Source organism: Nipponia nippon, unplaced genomic scaffold (assembly GCF_047370975.1).
Source record: "Nipponia nippon isolate SJK-2023a ecotype South Korea unplaced genomic scaffold, ASM4737097v1 scaffold_26, whole genome shotgun sequence".
In the NCBI taxonomy this organism is placed as follows: domain Eukaryota; kingdom Metazoa; phylum Chordata; class Aves; order Pelecaniformes; family Threskiornithidae; genus Nipponia; species Nipponia nippon.
In genome coordinates, this window is record NW_028262343.1 from 1,914,914 (window position 1) to 1,938,933 (window position 24,020).

General features: G+C 46.0%; 1 pseudogene; it reads right to left on the reverse strand.

The window, feature by feature from the left end:
• Positions 1-8,466: 8,466 nt before the first annotated feature.
• LOC148055142 (uncharacterized) lies at positions 8,467-19,961 on the reverse strand (annotated as a pseudogene).
• Between the last annotated feature and the right edge of the window lie 4,059 nt (positions 19,962-24,020).

Here is a 24,020-nt window from a genome sequence, read left to right on the forward strand (position 1 = left end):
GACCTCTTGGTGGTACCTTGCAGCCTTTTGCACACACTTCCTGGTCCTGCTTGCCCCAATGTCCTTAGTGCCCATCAGAAGAGAGGTCACTGACCAGCTGCCTCCTGTTTGAATACACAGTGTTTTGGGGCTGCATTTCTGCAGAAATACTCCTTGCGTCTCTGAGAGGATGCCACTGGGACCCCTGCAAGGGGAAACTGTACCAGCAACACACAGTGGACACCATAAAAAGAAACGACGAGTACTCATAGTGGGTGACTCTCTGTTGAAGGGTACTGAGGCACCCATCTGCCGACCTGACAGGGAGTCATGAGAGGTATGCTGCCTTCCGGGAGCTAAGGTTCAAGACGTGACAGAGAGGGTGCCACAACTCATCAAGAAAATGGATTACTATCCGTTGTTACTATTTCATGTAGGCATGAACGACACTGAAAGCTGAAACCTGGGTAAAATCAAGGAAGACTTTCAAGCCCTGGGGGTGCAAGTGAAAAACATTGGTGCCCAAGTTATCTTTTCCTCCATCTTGCTAGTTTGAGGGAAGGAGATAGCCAGAAATGGGCGCATAATGCATATCAACTCCTGGCTACGTGGCTGGTGCCGTCGTGAGGGTTTTGGCTTTTACGACAATGAGGCGTTCTTCGATGACTATAACATGCTAGGGAGGGACGGAATCCACCTGTCTAGAAGGGGCAAGGGAATCTTCAGCAACAGGCTGGCCAACTTGGTGAGGCGGGCTTTAAACTGAAGGACTCGGGGGGTGGGGTCCAAAACAGAAATGCTCGTGCCACCACATCCAACTGGGGAGTAAGTCAGGCCAACCAGAGTGGCGACAAATGTTCCTTAACTGTCTCCCAAGATGTGTACCAGAAGAGCAACCACCTCAAGTGTATGTATACAAATGCACACAGTCTGGGAAACAAACAGGAGGAACTGGAGCTCCGTGCCCAGTCAGAAGGTTATGATATCATAGGAGTAACTGAGACATGGTGGGACAACTCACATGACTGGGGAATCGCGATGGACGGTTATAGGCTGTTTCGCAAAGACAGGCAGGGAAGAAGAGGTGGAGGAGTCGCACTCTATATTAAGGAAAACCTCGAATGTATCGAAGTCAACTACGGTGATTGTGAGTGCTCTATTGAATGCTTCTGGGTTAAAATCAGAGGGGTCATCTCCAAGCAGGACCTTACAGTGGGCATCTGCTACCGACCTCCAAACCACGATGATAAAGCCGATGAAGCAATATTTGGGACACTAAGGCAAGCTTCTGGTCAACAGAACCTGGTTCTCATGGGTGACTTCAACTACCCAGACATTTGCTGGAAGAACAATACAGCACCTCGCATGTCATCCATCAAGTTCCTGGAATGTGTAGAGGACTGTTTCCTCTTACAAATGTTAGATGTGCCAACCAGGAAGGAGGCACTGCTGGATTTGCTATTCACAAACCAAGAAAACCTGCTTTGCAATATCTCGGTCAGTAACAACCTTGGCTGCAGTGATCAAAATATTGTGGAGTTCGGGATCCTGCTGAGCATGCTGAAGGTTAGCACCAAGACAAGGGTTCTAGATTTTAGAAGAGCAAACTTCAGCTCGCTCAGAGCTCAGCTGGGAGGGATTCTGTGGGAAGCTTCCATGGAGGATAAAGGAGCCAGCGAGTGCTGGGAGTTCTTCAAGAATGCTCTCTTGGAAGCACAAAACCAGTTTATCCCCTATAAAAGAAAGGGAAGGAAGCGGAGCAAGAGGCCCCCTTGGCTCAACCATGAGCTCCTGAGTCTGCTTAAAACCAAGAGATGCATACCAGAGATGGAGAAGTGGAAGATTATCCATTGAGAACTACAAGGGCATTGCCAGAGTGTGCAGAGATGCAGTTAGAAAGGCAAAAGCTCAGCTTGAATTGGAACTGGCCAGAGATGGCAAAAATAACAAGAAAGGGTTCTTCAGGTATGTAAGTTGCAAGCAGAAACAGAAGGAAAACATAGGCTCACTGTTAAACAGTAGAGGTGAATCAGTCACCAACAATGCTGAAAAGGCAGAGGTTCTCAACACTTTCTTCACCTCTGTCTTTACCACACTGTTGGATCGCAGGCGTTGGGAACGAAAATCCAGGATGATCCAAACATAGACTCACCATCAGTGAAGAAGCCCAAGACCATAGAATCATAGAATCAAGGCTGGGCCAGTGATCTGCCCACACTTTGAGGAATTAGATGGAGAACTCTGGCATGACACAGGCATACTGCTCTCCTGTACTTTCAACTCCACATTACAGCAGAGGAGCCTTTAATCCACCCCCAGGCAATTTGCCTCCTCCAAAGCAGAACCATGGCAAGAGGTAGACAATGTGATCCCAGTGGATTCGCTAATGTCAAGCACTTTTTCTCTGAGCAGTGTCGCTTTATCCAATGCCCCCACCCTTAAGAAAGCTTGGGATGACACCAGAGAGCCTAGATCAGGTTTGGGGGTGTCTATTTTTCAAGCAATGTACATCCAGATGAAAAGGAGGGTGGCGGGAGGGGAGAACAAGCCAGTCTCTGGATTCCCTGCTGAAAAGAACTGCAGCTTGATCTGCTGCAACTGATTTTCTCTTTCATTTCTTTTCCCTGTACCTGAGTTCTCTTTAAGACATGTGCATAGATGGTGGTGTGTGCAGTAGTGTTTCTATTATTAAAATAGGTTGTCAAGGCACTGAACTTGGCATATGTCATTGCCTGATCAATTGTGATATGCTGATGAAAGAATCATTAAGTTCCAGAAGGAAGTCTGAGGATTTCCTTGTGAAAATGCACAGGTCAAGGCATGTCATCACCACCTGAACAACTTTTTTGAGAACCTCCATGTCGCTGCAAGGCTAGAAACAAGTAGCAGTAAGGCCCATAATCATCACTTCCTAAGAAACCCAGGAACAGAAAAGAGCAGCCAGAGATCTGCCCCCAAAACCTGCAATGCAGTGGGGCTGGCTCCAGCAACCCACATGGAGAAGGAGATGCACAAGGATACGGGATAATGAGCATCAAACCTACAAATTGCATGAAACTGGAAATCACTATGTTTAAGCTCACTTCTATGACAGAGAACATGTGCGTTGGCACACACATGATATGACACAGAAGCCTTGAACATCTCAGATTGCCTCAGTCAAAAGAGGCACCTGATTGGCACATGACCCTCTACTTGAAACACCAAACAAAATCATGAAGACCCATTTCTCTTCAGAGATTCCCTCATTTTCCTCAACCCGAAGCAGCATAGGGCACAGTCAGAGCAGCTAATTTGAGCCGGCGGGGAAGACCACCGGCCTGGCTGAACAGAGAGCTTTGGCTGGAATTCAGGAAAATAAGGAGAGTTTATGACCCTTGAAAGAAGGGGCAGGCAACTCGGGAGGAGTACAAGGATGTCGTGAGGTTATGCAAGGAGAAAATTAGAAGGGCCAAAGCCCAACTAGGAATTAATCTGGCTACTGCCATAAAAAAGAGAACAAAAAATGTTTCTACAAATACATTAACAACTACAGGAGAGCTAAGGAGAATCTCCATCCTTTATTGGATGCGGGGGGGAAACATAGTGACAGAGGACAAGGAAAAGGCTGAGGTACTTAATGCCTTCTTTGCCTCAGTCTTTGATAGTCAGACCAGTTGTTCTTGGGGTACCCAGCCCCCTGAGCTGGAAGACAGGGACGGGGAGCAGAATGAAGCCCCCAGAACCCAAGGGGAAATGGTTAGCAACCTGCTACACCACTTAGACACACACAAGTCTATGGGGACGGATGGGATCCACCCAAGGGTACTGAGGGAGCTGGCAGAAGTGCTCACCAAGCCACTTTCCATCATTTACCAGCAGTCCTGGCTAACCGGGGAGGTCCCAATCGACTGGAGGTTAGCAAATGTGACACCCATCTACAAGAAGGGCCGGAAGGAGGATCTGGACAACTACAGGCCTGTCAGTCTGACCTCGGTGCTGGGGAAGGTCATGGAGCAGATCATCCTGAGTGGCATCACGCGGCACGTACAGGACAACCAGGGGATCGGGCCCAGTCAGCATGGGTTCATGAAAGGCAGGTCCTGCTTGACTAACCTGATCTCCTTCTATGACAAGGTGACCTGCTTAGTGGACGAGGGAAAGGCTGTGGATGTTATCTGCCTGGACTGTAGTAAAGCCTTTGACACCATTTCCTGCAGCATTCTCCTGGAGAAACTGGCTGCTCATGACTTGGACGAGTGTACTCTTTGCTGGGTAAAAATCTGGCTGGATGGCCAGGCCCAAAGAGCTGTAGTGAATGCAGTTAAATCCAGTTGGTGGCCAGTCACGAGTGGTGTTCCCCAGGGGCCAGTTCTGTTTAATATCTTTATCAATGTTCTGGACAAGGGGATCGAGCGCACCCTCAGGAAGCTTGCAGATGACACCAAGTTGGGCGGGAGTGTTGATCTGCTGGAGGGTAGGAAGACTCTACAGAGGGATCTGGACAGGCTGGATCGATGGGCCAATTGTATGAGGTTCAACAAGGCTAAGTGTCAGGTCCTGCACTTGAGTCACAACAACCCCATGCAATGCTGCACGCTTGGGGAAGAGTGGCTGGAAAGCTGCCTGGCGGAAAAGGACCCGGGGGTGTTGGTCGACAGCTGGCTGAATATGAGCCAGCAATGTGTCCAGGTGGCCACAAAGGCCAGTAGCATCCTGGCTTGCATCAGAAATAGTGTGGCCAGCAGGACTAGGGAAGTGATCTCCCAAGTACCAAGTGATAGGACAAGAGGAAACAGCCTCTAGTTGCGCCAGGGGAGGTTTAGGTTGGATATTAGGAAAAATTTCTTCACTGAAAGGGTAGTCAGGCACTGGAACAGGCTGCCCAGGGAAGTGGTTGAGTCCCCATCCCTGGAGGTATTTAAAAGAGGTGTAGATGTGGTGCTTAGGGACATGGTTTAGTGGTGGACTTAGCAGTGTTAGGTTAACAGTTGGACTTGATCTTAAAGGTCTTTTCCAACCTAAATGATTCTATGATGTCACACATAAAGTGACAGATACTGCAGGCAAGCAAGCTGCACCTGCATGAGTGAACAGAATGTGTGGAGGGACAGAATGTGCTGAGCAAAGCAGCCGAGCTGCGAGGGAGCAGCGGAAGGTCCACGGTTCATTGGCAAAGGCAGATTGTATGAGACGTGCAGTGGCAGACAGCAAGAGAGGACCAAGCAGGTCCGTTTTTACAGCTCACCGTAGAGGAAGATGAGAAGGCCTTAATAATTCACTGCTGCAGAACACTGCCTTGTTTGTCTCCTTGCACTGCCCCTCAGGAGAAGCAGGAACCTGGAAACAGCCACAGATGAGGACCACATACTCCACTGGGGTAGGGGAATGAGGAAGCAGGGAGAGCAACCCTGGAGCCATGCATGCTGCGCTGACACATCTCCCTGCAGCTCTTGGTTGTTCCTGCATGCCATCAGCCTGGGGAAAGAGCAGGCAATGTTATAGCTCTGTGTCTTCACCCTTCCTACCCCTACAGGCCCTCCCCACAGTCTTTGGGCTCCCATATCTTGCTTGTGCAGCATGCACAATGGAGTTTCCTTTCATGCAGGTTTGGGCTTGAGATAAACGTGTGGGGAGGAGAGCTCTCCTGAACATCTTGCCCTTAGCCAAACAGTCTGTGTTTCTGCAGCCTTCCTGTACATGCCTCCTACAAGCCATTTCACCTTCCTTACACTATCCCCTGCCTTTTGGTGGCAAACACCCCTGTGACTGAAGTCCTCCCCTCCCTTTAATACAGAAGGTGCAGGAACCAGGCATCTGTTTTCTGTTTAGCTGGATTGGGATGCCACCTATACTTGCAAGCGTAACTACCGCATTCCAGAGGACCAAGGAGGATGGACAGGGGAAGCTGTGACAGCAGCTCATTGGTCCATATCAAGAGCCCACTGAGAACATGGGCAGCAAAGGAGCAGGCACCAATCGGCCAGACTTTGGCTTTGTCATGAGATCAAACAAGAGCAGGACTGAGACCTTATACCTGTGGCTGAACCATTCACCAAGAGGTCTGTCTGGTAGTTGGCTAGTTGTGGTGACAGCTGCCACCTCCTCCTCCTTCAAAATTAATGCCACTGCACATGGATGCAAATTACACTCTGCATATCCCATTCCTCCACCTGGTCTGCTGCTATTCCCTTCTGCTGCTTCCTGACAGCAGGGCATGGTGGAACAACAGCTTGTGGTGACAGCCAAGGCATTCCAACACATTTCCCCCAGCTGGCAGGGATATAGATCTCCTCCACTCCCTCAATCTTCATCTGCTGTAAATCTTTAGGAACACGCACTGTTTTAAGTGCTGGCATAATTTTTCATCCTCTTTTCTCTCTGCTTAAACTTTATAATCCATTATTTTTTACAATGAAATATATAACTTGCAGACCAATGGCTTGTGATTAGGCCAATCTTTTAATAAGAAAATAGTGCAATTCTCTGCACTGAATACAATTTAGTACAAGAGAGTGGATGAAATCTCTGCTCTTTCAGAAAGTATCTTCCTCCAACTTGGCTCTCTTGTTTATTTACACACATTAAGTGAAACCATCTGTATACAAAAAGAAGAATTACCTGAAATGAAACAGTTTTTGATACAGACAATACACTAATTCTCAGCTGGTAAGACACACCTTTCCAATGAGAAACTATGGAGGAGCAAAACTGAGCTCTGAAACTGTGATTTTGGTTTTCACATCTCTTAGGACCTACAGTCCACACTGGAGCATTACCTTCTCTTACAAAAATGCTTTAAAGCAAACAAACTACATATATGTTTTGCCCATTTCCTTTCGGTTAGGATATGAATAGATGCAGATTTGCCTGCTCATGTAGGCCACTCTCTGGATTTCAAGGATTTGGTTCTGGCAGTTTATGGTCAGAATGGTACTTAATGAGCTGTGCATGACCCAATTGCCTTTGCAGTAAAAAGTAGCGTTCATGCTAAAATAACACTGCAACACACTGATTTTCTATCATGCATGTCTTTGGGCTTATTATTTATTGGAAATGGGTCATTTTAACCACTTGCAAGAAGCAAGTGAATAAAGATACCTTTATTCACTACCTCAGCTTCTAACTCACAGACCGAAAGTGTTGTATTATCTGCTCTCCACAAGAGCTACATAAGGTTCAAGCTTGCTTGTGTTGAGTGAGGTCTAACCTGAAACCTATTGTAGTCCCATGTTGCTACCAAGCTTTAGTAAGTAGTGGCATGATGCCAAACTAAAAAAATTTCAGAAGTGCCTAGATAGATTGCAGTGGCAAAAATAATCACTATTTTGATGCCAAGCCAAAAGTTTGACAGGCAATAAGCCACCCCTTTGTATACAGCAGCCAAAAAGCAGGCCACAGAAGCATGGCTACAACTTCGTGGCCTGCACCATTACACACTGGAAACTTTAAAGCCCTCATCCCTTTGGAGACTCTTTCAGCACAGCAAGAACCAGCAGTCAATGAAAGGCCAAAACAAACAAACAAACAAAGTTATGCCTTGTGTATATATGAAATGTATACATTACTTCAAGTAGCCAGGCAAACACTTCTTCTAAAGGTGGTGCATTATTCAGGACATAGCTGCTAGCAGGACTGGGTATCCACATATGTAACACATTCACTATTGTCAGGTCTAAAAACTATTAGGCTGTGACCTACCATGATGTGCTTCCTGTTTCTGGAGCAAGGCACAAAAGTGACAAAGGATACCACGTTTACTGTTTGTTAACAACTGAGAAGCATTGTCCTCATCAACAGCAAAGCCCAGTTAAGAAACAGAAGCCTCTGAGGTAAAGGTTTGAATATTATTGTTGTCCCAAATGTGGGGTCATTAGCCCGGTGTGCAGACGCCAGTTAACACACAGAGACGGGGTATTTTATTTCCTTCATATTTGTGCAAAGATGGGTGCTAGGTGGCAGTTCCACAAATCTAGCACACCTCCGTACAAAACTACAGCATATTTGTCCTGCTACATGATTAATATAAACCCACCCAAATTTATACTTAGTGGTTAGTGATTAACAGTTCATACACTATTGGTTTACTGTATTTAAAGTAGCCTCGCTTGCTATGTAAATTAGCACGCATGCTCCTTTCAAGTGTGTGGGGGGCAAGTCTTTTCGGTCCTGAATTGAGTCGGTGGTTCCGATCTCCCCTCACCGCATCTACCTTTCACCCAGTTACTGCAGTTTTATCAGACTTCCTGTTTTTCTGGCCACCATCCAGTTTTTGGTGCCAAGATGTTCCCTTTTATCAGTCTGTTAGCTCTTCTTCAAGGGTATAGTTGTTAGTTTTCCACGGTTCGTTGATTAAACAAATACTTTCTTATCTTTTAGCTCCTTCCCAGATTCCTTTCTCAGAGCACAGATGGTTCGTAGTTTTGCTCAGTGGGAAAATTCCACTTTCTGCGGGATATCATTTCCCCCCTTTGAGACTATGAGACCCTATCACGAGTCTCATATGTCTCACTTTCTTTTCATCCACAATACATAATTTCCCGTGACTTGTCTTACTATCATACTCTTAATGCAGCCAAGTAAAATACAAGCAATTATAACTACAATTATAACAATGATTAAATTTTGCAATAAACTCTGCAACCATCCAGTAAGGGAGAATCCAAGTCCATGTAATATTTTGTTTAACCATCCCACTTCCATTGAGGCCCTCAGGTCACGACTTGACTTTGCCACTTGTTTTATTTTGTCCAATTGATCATCTAGATTTTCAGTAATGTTTGGGATGTGAACACAGCAGTCCTTTATTATTTAAATCTAAATATCCGCAAACCCCATGTTCATGTAGTAACATTAGGTCTAACGCTAATCTATTTTGTAAGCCATTTTGGATGTAGCTTGTAGTTGGGTATTCAAATCTTGTAACCCTCTTCTTGTTGCATTAGCTAATATTTCTATTTGTCCTGTTAAATTATATAGCCACATGCGATTTTGAAATGATGTAATTTGAGGACTAAAAATTGCCTCCAATATCTATCCTGTAGCGAACACTACACATCAAGGTTATCCCGCCAGATCTCCAGCCGACCCAGGCTTTATAACCCCAGCAGTAGGCGTGTCATGTTATAAGGGGCGGAGACAAGGGAGGGTCAACCCTTAACTCTTTCTGTACAGCACGTGATCTTCCGGTCGCCAGCCCTTATCTTTACTACATTTCCCCCTCCCTTAGCTCCAGTAGTTCTGGATCTTGCTGGGGAAGCTGCGTGTAAAATAATCGATATATGGTAAGACTTATACAGACACGCATCCGTTACGTTCATGGATTTTGCCCAGTCCAGCCAGTAGTTCGTTGCGGCTCCCTCATTACTCCCCCACACCATCAGGATGCATAGGGAAATGGTAACCTGTCAAGATAAGACTCAATAGATTGATTAATGTCTATACGGTCGAATATTTCAACTTGGTACCCATTCTAGCGTCCCTTTCTCGGTTTGCACACACGCATACCCACGTCCCAGGCAACCCCCCCCCATTCACGGGTTTGCAGGTCCCGTACTTGAACCAAAGGGTAAGGCCCTTCGTTCTCATCGAGCCGGAAATGTGCCTGGGTTGCAGTCTGGGTTTTATAGGTGTTCCCTCGAATGGTATGATTTAAGGTAATTAGTGCCGTCGTCAACAGACGCTGTGCCCGAAATAAGGGAGGGTCAAGGGGAGGGGGAACCCCTGTTCCTGGGCTTATCTTTTCCCCCTCCCTAAGTCGGTCGAGTAACTCTTTTAATGTGCGGTGCGCGCGTTCTACAATGCTTTGGCCCGTACTGTTATAGGGAATGCCATGACTCAACTGAATATCCCAGTGCGCACAAAAGTCCTTTGTCTTCTTGCTGACATATGCCGCTCCATTATCTGTTTTAATTTTTTGTGGAATGCCAAGTTGCGCCATACAGTCCTGCCAATGTAAAATAACTGCGAGAGCATTTTGTTTAGCATGCATAGTCGCTAAAATAACTCCACTGCAGGTATCAACTGTGGCATGCAGATACTTACGTGGATTAAAGGGTTCATAAATCGTAACATGAGACTGCCATATTTGGTTGGGCTGCAACCCTCAAGGGTTTACCCCTGCCTCCCAGAGGGGACCTTTGGAACACACAGGACAAGCAGCAATCACAGAGCGAGCATCTTGCAACGTAATGCCAGCGAGCCTAGCTAAACCGCGAGCTCCACAGTGGAGGAGCTCGTGCAGGCGGAAAGCTCGCCTTAGGTCAGAAGTTTCTTCAAGCGCCAGTACGCTCTTTGCTAAGCTGTCCACTACTTCATTCCCAGCAGAAAGAAAACTCGGTATGGAACTATGACTATTAACATGGATAGGACAGACAGGGGCGGTTCTCATTTGCAGTGCGGTGAGCAACATTCCGGCAATCTCCGACGTTGCCCCAAGTGCCCATCGGCACTTCTTCAGTAACTTATATACATAGCAAGAGTCTGTGATTAGATCCAAGGCCTCTTTGGGCCATTGAGTGAGAGCCATCCATACTGCTTTGGCCTCAAGATACTGCACGGATTGCCCTTGATCTTGATAACTAATGTGGGCCCACTGACCATCCTCCTGCCATGTAACGACAGCTTTCCCAGTAATCGATGACGCGTCGGTAAAAACCGTGCGGCCTCCGGTGGGTTGTTCAACTATGGCACTAGCTGGCAAAAAATGGAGTACCTGGATTATCTCCCCACAGGGGTGTGGTCTTAGACCTTCAATACGACCCGTAAATTCAGCTATCGCCGCTTGCAGGAGCCCCACTTGTGGAAGTACCAACTCCCACTGTGCCAAAGAACAGGGCAACGCGATGACCTCCGGGTCCTTCCCTGTTAAGTGTTGAGTTTGCCTCCGACAGCGGAGAATAAGCTGGGATAATAATGTTGGCCAAGAAATTAAAGCCGTCTTTGGTTTGCCTTGATACAACCAAGCAAAAGGCCAGCCTTTTTCACCATTATTTTGAATTAGTAAACCATGGCCAGCGGTATCGGTCATGTAAATCAGGGCAGCGACCGGTTGTTCAGGTGTAAATCGAGCGAGACCCCAATGCTGGGCCCACTCCATAATTGTCCTAAGAATCTCCTGATGGTTTCTTGAAAGAGTCCTTGGACCTAGGGCGGAATCTCCTCCTTTCAGGAGTTGATATAAGGTACTCATTTCTGCCTCAGATATTGGAATAAAGTTTCTAAGCCACAATAGTTGTCCAATTAATTTTTGTGCCTCATGGAGTGTTGTCACTGTAGTCCGAATTTCAAATGATTGTGCTGTCACGCTTTGTGGCCTCAGTTGAGTACCTAAATACTTTACTGCACGCCCTACCTGTGTTTTCCGAGGTTCAATGTGCAACCCATGTCGCTCCAAACTATCAGCTGCACGCGTGCCTTTTCCAGTAACTCCTCTTGGTTGGACGCCAATAACACGTCATCCATGTAATGGAAAATGATGACCGTAGGGAAATTTTCTCGAATAGGACGTATCGCAGCAGCTACAGCAATTTGACACAAGACTGGTGAGTTTTTCATGCCCTGGGGTAACACCTTCCATTGATATCTGGCGCACGGGTGTTGATTGTTAGGCTCAGGAACAGTAAAGGCAAAGCGTACTCTATCTTCTTCATGCAAGGGAACACTAAAAAAGCAATCTCTAATATCCATAACCACTATTTGATAGTCAGGTGGAATCATGGCCGGAGAAGGGAGGCCCGCTTGTAGCGGGCCCATGTCTTGTATACATGCATTAACTGCGCGTAGATCATGTAGCAGTCGCCACGCTCCCGATTTTTTCGTTATCACGAAAACGGGGGTGTTCCAGGGACTTGTAGAGGGTTCGATGTGTCCTGCGTCAAGTTCTCGTTGTACCAATTGTCGAACAGCCGCCCTCTTTTCCTCTGTCAATGGCCACTGCTCTACCCACACTGGTTTATCTGTCAACCAGGTGAGTTTTAATGGGCGGACACCGGCAGTGGCCATTATGATAAATTTGTACGCAGCACTATATTCATCTTCTGCAAGCAACATCGTCCCAAGATGACAATGGGTAACTCAGCAATGGCGGGGTTACACCATGCTACCCTAGCTTGTCCGGATTCCGGATCCTTCAACATAATTTGCATTGGGTTCCTGCTTTGATGTGAGGTCTGCATGCCTCCCACGCCTTGCAGTGAACCTCTCGGTTCGAGTGGCCAATCATCTGGCCATAGATGTGATGGGATTACTGTAACGTCCGCCCCTGTATCCAAAAGGGCTCTTAATACGAGGCGTGGTGTTCCCCCCAACTCTGGGAGCCATGGGGTAACTATAATATCTACTTCTGGTCGTGTGGTCATGTTTAGGGTGAGTGCCACATATGGCGAGGCTCTATCCCCAGCCTCCTTTATTGCACGCTCCCATCTCCCCAAGGCAGCTGAGTTGGATATTGCATCATTGGAACCGCAGGCGACTGTGCTGGTCCCGGGGAAGGAGAGACTCCCTGTGCCATACATTGCGCTGCTGTCGTCGGGCCTGTTGAGCTGATCACTGGGGCAGGTGGGGATGGCACGGCCCTCAGCCATCCCCTCTTCTCGTTTCCCCAGCCCGGTCTCCTTTGCTGACTCCCCGATTTGCACTGTCGAGCTCTGTGGCCTAGTCGCCCGCAGCACTAGCATCGTAGGTCTCTCTCTCCTTCCCCTGTTCCGGGGGTGTTTATTTTTGAAGGGCATTGTCGCGCCATGTGTCCTTGCCCCCCACACTTATGGCACGTAAGTCGTGCGCCGCGGCAGGCCGCATGGACCGCAGCCACTACCGGTTGCATACTTTGCACCTGTTCCTGTTCCAGCACGTAACGAATCATCTGTGAAAGCGTGGTCCCTATGGGTAACTGTCTTAGCAACACTGCAGTTTGTGGGTTTGCTTGCGTACGTGCGCAGTCAAGCAATATCGCCTCCTTAGCCTGCTCAGGAAGTCGAGCAACCTGGAGCGCTGCTTGCAGCCGGTCTAAAAACTTTGTGAAGGGCTCACTTAACGATTGCCGTATTTGGACCCATGGAGGCTCCCTTTTATCAAGAGCCGCGATGATGCGTATCGCTTCCTGGGCAGCATTCGAAGATGCAGCAAAATCACGCCCCCGCATTCGCTGAGCCTGTGCCTGAGGAGTTGCGAACTGCCCTTCACCCATCAGCTGCTCTAAAGTCACTCCTGCCATGGGATGGTCGGCCTGTTGCACCTCGATAACAACTTGGGTGCACCGATTCGTCCACTCCTCCCTAAACAATACCATCATCGAGGGGGTCAATACGGCCCACATCAACTGAATGATATCAAAAGGTGCAAGCGGCGTTGCAAAAACAGTCTAGTAGGACTTGGGTTTCTGGGGAATTTAATCCATGACTTTTCACCGTTGTGACCAATTCTTTCACCAACTTCGCATCTAACGGTTGCCATTCATATCCTCCACCTGGGGCTGCTCGGATAGGAAATGCTTGAATCGGAGGGGCCTGGAATCGCACTCCTTCCAAGACACAATTTTTTGCAATCATCCGCCAATCCGTCCCATTTGCCCTCTCTTTCGGAATTCCCCCTGGCATAAGACTTTCCGCATTTGCCACCACCCCTCTCAATCGGCTGATCAATGCCTCGAGTTCCCTTGAAACCTCGTTAGTCCGTCTCAGAAGCGGGGGCGGATGAGCAACAATCGAGGATCCCTCGTCACCCCCTTCGCCCTCACTGCTATCAGAGCTCACGGGGTAATCGTGTACAGGCTCCCTCCACTGTGAGGGAATACCAGTTTGATTTCCCATTGCCCCAGGGATAGGGGTTCCCTCTGGTGGCTCAGGTATCACTGGCAGTGCCGGGGGAGCCCTACCACCCCCCCCCCCCCGATGTCCTGCGCTCCGCTCTCTGTGTGTCCAGCACTCGTCGATCACTGGGATACAACGGGGCGTACTCAGGTGTTTTGCCTTCTTTTTCTCCTTCCCGCCATCTTCCTTCACGTAGTTCGCGATACCGCTGGGATCCCACATCGGCCCCCGGGACCCAATCCAGCAACCTATCAGTCAGCTCCTTTTCCACACATTGTTGCAACTCGCCCCAGGGGTATTGAGGAAGTGGCAGATCCACCTGTGCAGGAGGTGCCAAAGGTTCCGTGGGCGGCCGCTCTAAACTCCCCACTCGTATCGGGAACACCTTTCCCGACTCCTTTGTTCCCGCTGCGCCATAGTCTCCCTGCACCTCCCCTTCCTCCGTTGGCTCAGCTCCCAGTAACAACGGTTCCGTCTGTGTCCCACAGGCCACTCCTTCCCAGCCAGCCTGTGTCCCCTCCGAAACTAAACTTGTTGGCTTTTCGTTCCCAGGAGATTCATGCCCCATCAGCGCACCACGTGCGGCAGGCCGGCGCCGCCTTGCCGCAAACCCCCTCTTGAGCACCCTTGTCGTTACCGACTTTAGTACCTTTATGAGTTCCGCGAGCTCCATCACTGTTGCCTGATCACGTCGGGGTCACCACTGTGTAGCAAACACTACACATCAAGGTTATCCCCCCAGATCTCCAGCCGACCCGGGCTTTATACCCCCAGCAGTAGGCGTGTCATGTTATAAGGGGCGGAGACAAGGGAGGGTCGACCCTTAACTCTTTCCGTACAGCACGTGATCTTCCGGTCGCCAGCCCTTATCTTTACTACACTATCCTACTGTTGTTCCTGTAGAGGGGTATCTCCATGGGTCTGTTTCATCTTGCTTCAATTTTCCCCATAATTGGAACCCTAACGGTCTTTTTCTTCATAGGAGGCACAAGGTTAACATACCTAAAGTATGCTGACACACCTTTCCTTTTAAAGGTAATTGATTAGTCCAAGTTCCATCACTACTAACCCAAACAGTATGGCCCATGGAAGGCATTGTCGTTTTATTACAATTAACAGAACTATTTTGAATCATGGTTCCGGTCCAAGTATCATTTATATGAGTGGTATAATTTCTACAAAGACACCCTAATTGTAAAGCTCTGGCAACTGGACCCAATCATTGGACTTCATAATCAATCATGGAACAATTAAAAACTCGTGTACAGTTCCATCTAGGATATTGGGGTTCTCTACTGTTTGTGTCCTTTGACTTCTCCTCTCCAGTCCATTCAATACACCAGGACACACCTTGCATATAATGCCACTCGCCTTCCTCGGGGTTGATCCATACTTGAGGTAAATCCATTCTCCATGGGAATCTATTACATCCCTCTCCTGGTCTTGGGTGGTTTCCCTTTTTTGGAAGGTCTGAAACTTTTAGACAAGTAATATTTTGTCCTCGGCCTATTGCCAGAGCATCATGACCAAGATTTCTTGAGCCGTTGCCAATTATGGTCTCAAATGTTCAGTTTAAATCTATAGTTAGGACTCCCCATTCTAGGGGGTTTGCAGTGGATTTTGGTAGTGGAAGACATGCAGTCAAACTGCTGATATTGTGAATTCTCCCGAATGACTGGATAAGTTGTAAGACTAAATTTCCTTCACAGACAGCAAATACTAAATATACAACTATAATATTTACAATTTTCATCTCAGCAAAGTTAGATTAACAACGCTGCGGGGGATGTTCTATAACTATGGGCATTCAATTTCTACATAGGCCAGTCCTGTTTTCCAGACCAATTTATTGAAGGTTTCTAGTCAATCAAAGTCAGTGTGAAAGACTATTTATCTTGATCAGGCCTCAGCGCTCTTTTTACTCGTGTATAATGAATCCAGGAATTAATTCCCTCTACCTTGACCACAGTATGTTTTCAATAGCACGGTATAAGGTCCTTTCCACTTTTCTTTCAACAGTTCGTCTTTCCAGGTTCGTACATAGACCGCGTCTCCTGGCTGGAATGGGTGAACCGGTGCATCCAAGGGAAGAGAAGTCTTTTTTTGGGCTTTTCTACCCCATTTTGGATTCCATATAGAATTAGTTTTTGATACTCTTTCACACTCTCTAATCCTTTGCTTGTATTAGGGTTCCACCCTGGATCTTCCCTTGGGAGATATGTGTCAGCACTGGGTACTCCTCCTTACTGTTGGTCCAGTCCCTCTCAAGCCTTTTCTAGGACTACCCTCCTTTCCTCATAGGTAAACAAAAATTCCAAAAGGGCTTGTATATCTCCCCAATTAGGATTGTGAGTCATCATTACGGTCTTAATATACAACCCCTCAGGATTATTCCGATAAGACCCAACTGCCTGTTTCCAATTTAATAAATCCGAAGTAGTAAATGGTACATGTACATACACCGGTGTTCCTTCAGGTCCTACAGCCTGCCTAAGACAAGCCTGGATTATAGGTCTCCATCCCCTACTTTTTCCAGCTACAGGGCTAGCAGTTTCATTTTCCTCCCCACTCAATTCTAATTGTTTCGGAGGGGCTACCAATAGCTGAGTATCTTCCTCCGTGTCTTCTGACCTGGGTTTTTTCATCTTACAATTGGCACAGCACAAACCCTTTTTCTTTTTTTTGTTTTTTTTTCCTTCAAATCCACCAGACCACATTTCTTTCTAACATCCCAGTCGTTTCTTAAAGCAAAGAACAAATCGACATATGGTACCCCATCCCATTTCTCCGACAAAACAATATTAATTGTAATATAGCGTTGTATTTCAAAGACCCATTTTCAGGCCATATTTCACCATCATCCAGTTGATATTGTGGCCACCATTGATTACAATACCGTTTTAATTTATTCCTGGTCATGGGGTCCCCTCCAAATTTACTCCAATTATTTAGGATGCATCCTAAGGGAGAACAAAGAGGAGCCTCCGTGGAAGCAGTGGAACCCATTTCGGTACTGAAAAACCTAAACCAGCATTTCATACACACCAAAATTCTAAATACAAAACAAGGGATTTCCTCCCTACGTTACAAAAACCAATGTGTAGAAACAAACCAACGCTGCTGCTGCTCCTTTCAGGTGTGGGGGGGCAAGTCTTTTCGGTCCTGAATTGAGTCGGTGGTCCCAATCTCCCCTCGCCGCATCTACCTTTCACCCAGTTACTGCAGTTTTATCAGACTTCCTGTTTTTCTGGCCACCATCCAGTTTTTGGTGCCAAGATGTTCCCTTTTATCAGTCTGTTAGCTCTTCTTCAAGGGTATAGTTGTTAGTTTTCCACGGTTCGTTGATTAAACAAATACTTTCTTATCTTTTAGCTCCTTCCCAGATTCCTTTCTCAGAGCACAGATGGTTCGTAGTTTTGCTCAGTGGGAAAATTCCACTTTCTGCGGGATATCATTAGGGCATGTGCATATGTGTGTAGACTTCTGCATCAACACCCATGCTGTTATCTATTTACTAACACTAGCCTATGAACATCTGGGGCCAGATCATTAGCCAATATAAGTTAGCATGCACTTTCTGAAGACACGGTGACATCCCAGTTGAGACTCCTGCCCTTATATTCCACAATTTGTAGGCTGCTCTTCTGAGCTTTCAAACCCAGGTATACTGTCTGTATCCATGTCTGCATAACAAAAACTTCTTCCTTTCAAAGCAAAACAAATAAAAACTAAGTTGAACAAAATGACATAACTCATTAGTTAAAATACCCCAAGAAAACAGTCTTTACCTAAATCAGTTGTGGTGTTGGAGATATGCGAGAAATAAGGCAAAGGATGTTAAGGCAGAGGACGTTAATCAACCTCCCTAAACAGTTAACAAGACCTGGCCTGAGAGAAGAAACAGGAGGACACCACAAAACAGTCTAGCAAGGAAATACCAAGATAAGCACGAGAAAACAAGGCCGCTGATGATAAAGCCGAAGTGAGAATCACTTGAACCATGAGTGAACTATCCTAATTAACATAGTAAAAACCACACCTCCAGCAATGAAGCCCCGGCCCAAGCAAAGACCCCCTACCCACTGAGCATGCTCTGTAAATTTAAAACACACTGTACCTTTAAGTGGAGACGAGGCTTGTGAGAACCAATAGAAGTAAGGATGAATAAGTGGAATTGTGAAAATACTGATAACAACTACTCAGACTGTATAAAATGTCACTGCATGTTAACCAAGGGATGCTAGCTTTGTGGCGTTACCACCTAGCACCCATCTCTGCGCAGACATGAAATAAACAAATATCTCGACTCTGTGTGTTATTCGGGTTTTTTTTGCACACCGGGTAAAAGAACCCTGCTTTTTGGGACAACAGTGGCAGCTATTAATAATCCTGCCAGCTGTTACAGGAGGCCTCTTCAGGTATACGGAGATCTCAAAACTTAAAGTCTGACAATGCATCTACTGAAGCATTTTAAAAATCAGCCTTGCACTCAGTTAAACCTTCTTAATCTTTATTTGTAACAACTAAAGTGATTTATCTAGGCTTCAACAGTTCATTAGTTTTAATGGTGAATACTGGGAATTGGAATATTACCATAGCCAGGTGTTAGCAATGTCTAGAGGAAAGTAAACACTTTCCTGAATGCAGGTCATAGGACAGCAAGGAAACAGGTGACAAGCTTAAACAAGCTTAAAACCACATTCAGTTTTCACTCAATTCTGACTGTAGCAAAATTCAACATAAATGAGCGTTTGAGCAAGTAAGGTGCCGATTTCAACCGTCAGCCCGGTGTCAGGATCTCTACAGGGTGCCACATGTACAGACATATGGGAAAGCAGATAAAGCTGAAACTCACGGTCATCTTTCACATATATGTCTCCATCAAGTCAAAACATACATTGAATATCTCAATCCATAATAGACCCCAAATATTGCAAATTCACCAGAAGAGCTATCCTTCTTTAAATACCTCCAAAATTTGACACTAAAGACATGTACCGGATAAAGCTATTTTGAGGTACTTGTGATTTTCCTCCTGATGTGTGCTGTGAGCAATTTCCAAGTCGAGTCTTTGTTGTATAAAGACAGATGTCTAAAATGAAGCATTTTTATGGTAAAATGAAAAATAGAACAACAGTCTCCAAAAAAACATACTTTTCAAAAACATCCCAACATCCCTTCTTGTGAAGTGCTTTAAACAAGCTCTAAAAAGCTGGGCAGGGCCCTCGATCACCCAATTATCTTGTACTCAACCAGAACAAACACAAGAAGCCCATCTCTAGTGCTTCCTGGCTATCATTTCCACATCACACAGACCTCCTCATCAGAAAGTTTAACAACTGCTCATGATCAAATAACCCACCCAGTCAGAAGCCCTGCTTTCCCACAGCAATCACGATCAAAAAAACCCCAACCTCTTGGCTGACACGGATCAGAAAATCTCTCCAAAAAATCTCCAAACAGAAAACATAACTCAGAAACACCTCAGCGATGTTTTCCTTGCCACTGCCTTTGCGGAGGATCAGTGCACCTACGTCACACAAAGCAATCATCTATGAATAGAGAGTCCTATTCGGACCTGCCTCTGAGCAAAAGTTCAGGAACACCAGGACTTTGCACAACCTCGGGCAACGGAGAATTGCTCTTTATAAAGCATGTGACAATGTTTCAAAAAGCCGAAATGGCCCAGCGCTGTGCCACATATTTGTGCATTGTATTCCTTTTTTTTTTTTTTTTTACCCTATTGTTTCTTTGTTATGCTGTGCAGAGGAATGATAGATTTGCCAAGCTGGAGGAGGGTGGTTGGCCTACAGCGCCTGCCCACCGTGGCAGCACAAACTGCTTCACGCAAGGTTTGTCGGAGTTCCATTCTAGCCTTTCCAATCTGTAGGCTGGCATTTACACTAAAGAATAACCACTTGTGTACTTTCCAAAACTCCTATTTAATATTTACCATTCAAACTCATCATGTGCTTGCTGTTCTTCTCACAGCTTAACCTCTTCTGGGTCATGAATCCTAACCTCAAGGATGACTGGTAGAAGCAAGTTCCTCTGGTGAAGGGTAGGCTGGACAGCAGATTGTTTCTTTCCATTAAGTCCTGAATTGGCCACTCTCCTTAGGCTCTTTGTTGGTTTTCTTGCTAGCGTTAGTTCAAGACTTCGTTTTGCCTGCCTAGATATGTCTATGGCCTCCATCCCTGTAGCATCCAACTGCCAATCAGTTCTTCACTGCACCTTCTGTGGTAATCACAGTATCTCAGAGTGGCTGAGGTTTGAAGGGACTTCTGCAGGTCATATTGTCCAACCCCCTGCTTAAGCTGGGTCACCTAGAGTCAGTTGCCCAGGACCATGTCTAGACATTTTTTGAATATTTCTAAAGAGGGAGAAAAAACAAGTATTATTATTCCCACTGTGCAGATAAAGAATCAAACAGAAAGATCAGAAGTTTGTCAAAGAAGTTAAGGAACTGCAACTATAATTTTAATTCATGCTAAGCCTTACTCAACATCGCTGGGCACTTTAGAGACTATTCCTGCCCTGTGGTATTACAGGCTGAATAAACAAGATAAAAGGCTGAAAAAAAAAACAAATCCAGTTGATATTGGTAAAGATTAACTTAGCTGATTTTTCCCTAACAATACTATGGCATCGTGAAACAGGATATCTGTCTCAGGACAAAGAACCCCAAAGTGAATGATAGTCTGCTTCGTTAATGGCCCGTGAAGGACTGCTTAGTGTTGCCAAAGGTAAGTGAAACTAGGGGAAAGGTAATTCCGGCAGGGGGAGATCACGACCACCGACTCAAAGACCACCCACTCAAGAAACCTGTCGACCCAAAAGGTTAAGGAAGTAAAGGTCTCAAAAATCATAGCAGGCATGCGTAGTTATATACATGGTAGGCAAAGAATTTTAACCAATCATTTAACAGAATAACAACAAATATGTATTAGATTATTAAATATGTTAAAAACTTGTGTATAAACAACTGTTAGTTTACACCAACAGTGTGCTGGTTTGTACCACGCACATATATCTGCGCATTTACGTAATAAAGGAAAATACCTCGACTCTGTGTGTAAATTGGGCGACGCACACCAGGTAACAGACCCAAGTTTTTGGGACAACAGTTTTCTGGAGACCCAGATGGGACAGCGCTGACAGCCTTGCCTGGTTCGTCTTGCTGCACCCAATGGGGAGAAGGGAACTGAGTGGATTCCAGTGCGCACCGACCTGTTGATCAGGGATTGCATCAGCTCCTCTCCTGCGGTTGGGCGGTAAGCGACACAACGGTGCAACGCTACTGAAAAGAGGTATTTTCAAAGACTGGGAAAAGGGGGGACAGGTGAAATTGTTATCAGGGGCCTCAGACAAGAATGCAGATTGTTATCAGGGGCCTCGGACAAGAATGCACCCAAGGACGTGACTTTCCAACTGTGACTGGCATATCCTGGGGGAGTGGAGATAAAGCTATTGAAACCAAGACAAGGAACCTGAGAAGACAAGACCACATCTGGAAGAAAAGACTCAGAGTTCATGAAAAGAACACTAAGAGACACCTCTTCAATAACCACTAGGAACCACCAGGGACCATCAAAGACCCCCCATGGAAGCCCTCAGAGACTCAGGCCGCATGTGTAAAGACTATGCAAATATGATAATTAGTTCCAGGAAATAGAATGAATATGTATAGTAATTCTGGGAAATCCAATGCGTATGTATGTAACAGGGGGATATAAGCTTTGACCGATGCAACATACGGCATGCATGTTAGGTGGAACTATCCCCTGTGCATCCAGCGCTGCAATAAAGAGAATGCCTGCTTCTTAATGCTACATTGGTGTTAAGAGGTTTACTCCCAATTTCGGTGACAGTTTTGGCGACCCAGGTGGGACACTGCTTCTGAATCTCGATGGATCCGTGGGATCGCAGGACCTCCAGCTGACACCGAGGGATTCTCGGGGAGAACCTCCGATCCCCGGACCGAAGAGCTCTGAGCAAGACCCCTGGGAAGGTAAAGGCATTCCTTTCTCTAAAAAAGAAAAAAAAAAAAAAAAAAGGGTGGTTGCCTGCCCGTAAGGCACAGCGAAAGCCTCACAGGGTTGGGCTATAAAGGTACCTAAGGGAAGGGTTTGATCCTATCGGACAAAACTCTGTAGGACACCCAGGTTTGGTGGGTTGGAGTCCCACTGAAAGTGGTACAAGGGGTTTGAGTCCCCAACGCCTTGTTAGAGGCCCACTGAAGGTGGTGTAAGGGGTTCAGTCCCCAATGCCTTGTTATTTTGTGTTAAGTCATTGCCTTTGTGTCTTTGTGTTAAGTCATTGCCTTTGTGTTTTTGTGTTGCCTTTTGTGTTTTTGTGATGGGTAATAAACCCTTGGCAGAAGGGGGGATTCTGAAAAAATGTCCCCTAGGATGTATATTGAAACATTGGAGAAAAGTGTGGGAGGGGGACCCTCTCACTAGAAAACAGCTTATAGAGTACTGTAATAATTGGTGGCAACTGTATACTCTTGAAGATCAGGAAAAGTGGCCAAGGAATGGAACTCTAAGATATAACACTGTATTACAATTTATGTTATTTTGTAGGTGGGAGGGTAAATGGGATGAGGTACCATATGTGGACCTATTTTTCACACTAAGAAACCATTCAGAATGGCAGAAGGAATGTGGAATGATCCCACAGGACCCTATGGTTTTCGCCATAGAGAAGTAGGGGAAGGGGAAAATCACTTCCTTTTGTGCAACCCCATCTTACGGTAGATCAGTGCATGATCTGCAAAGAAAAGGGGCAAGACCGGAGGAAGAAATTCCTGCAGAAGTAGAGGATGCAGTAACACCCTTAGTATGGGCTAGTGGAATCCCAGGTCGGTCTAAATTGGCGGAACCAGTAAAAGTTGTTCTAAAATCTGGAACTAATCCGGTAAGACAAAACAGTACCCTATTAAGTGGGAGGCTAGAAAGGGGTTGGAAGAATTAATAATGAAATTTTTGAATTATGGATTATTAATAGAGTGTGAATCAGAATATAACACCCCAATATTGCCAGTGAAGAAACAAAATAGCAAGGGATACAGATTATTTCAGGATTTAAGAGCCGTGAATCAGATTGTTCAAGATATTCACCCAGTAGTGGCTAACCCATATACCTTGCTGACATACTGTACTTGATCTCAAGGATGCTTTCTTCTGCGTACCTCTAGACAAAGACAGTCAGACGATATTCGCCTTTGAATGGGAAAGTCCCACCACTGGATGCAAAACACAACTTACCTGGATGGTGCTACCTCAGGGGTTCAAAAATAGTTCAACAATATTTGCAACTGGCTGGCAAAGGAACTGGAATTATGGAAAAAGGAAAACCCAGAAGGAACAATACTGCAATATGTAGATGACATCCTGCTGGCTGCAGAGACTCTGGGAGAGTGTTTACAGATGGCTATAAGCATGTTGAATTTCTTAGGACAAGGAGGATATCGTGTATCAAAGAGCAAAGCTCGGGCAGGAAAAGAAACTGGGATTTATTTAGGTTTTGAGATTTCACAAGGTCAACAGAGGCTGGGAGCCAACAGAAAAGAAGCAATCTGCCAAACCCCAGAACCAAGAACTGTACAAGAGCTGAGAGCATTTCTGGGTATGGTCGGATGGTGCAGACTGTGGATTCTCAACTATGGACTATTGGTAAAACCCCTTTATGAAACTTTGAAGGGGTCAAAAGAGAACAACCTACTATGGACCCCTGAATGCCAAGTAGCCCTTAAGGACTTGAACAAGGCTTCGATGTCAGTACCTACATTGCGACTGCCTGATTTGTCTAAAACTTTTGAGCTATTTGTACATTGTCGTGGTTTAACCCGAGCCAGCAACTAAGCACCACACAGTCGCTTGCTCACTCCCCCTCACTGGTGGGATGGGGGAGAGAATCGGAAGGGCAAAAGGGAGAAAACTCATGGGTTGACATAAGAAGAGTTTAATAATTGAAGTAAAATAAAATAGAATAGTAGTAATAATAATAACCAATAATAATACAATAATAATACAATAATAATATACAAAGCAAGTGATACACTCTATAATTGCTCACCACCCACCGACCGATGCCCACCACGTCCCCAAGCAGCGATAACTGCTCCCCGGCCAACTCCCCCAGTTTATATACTGAGCATGATGTCATGTGGTATGGAATAGCCCTTTGGCCACTCTGGGTCAGCTGTCCTGGCTGTGCCCCCTCCCAGCTTCTTGTGCGCCAGGCAGAGCA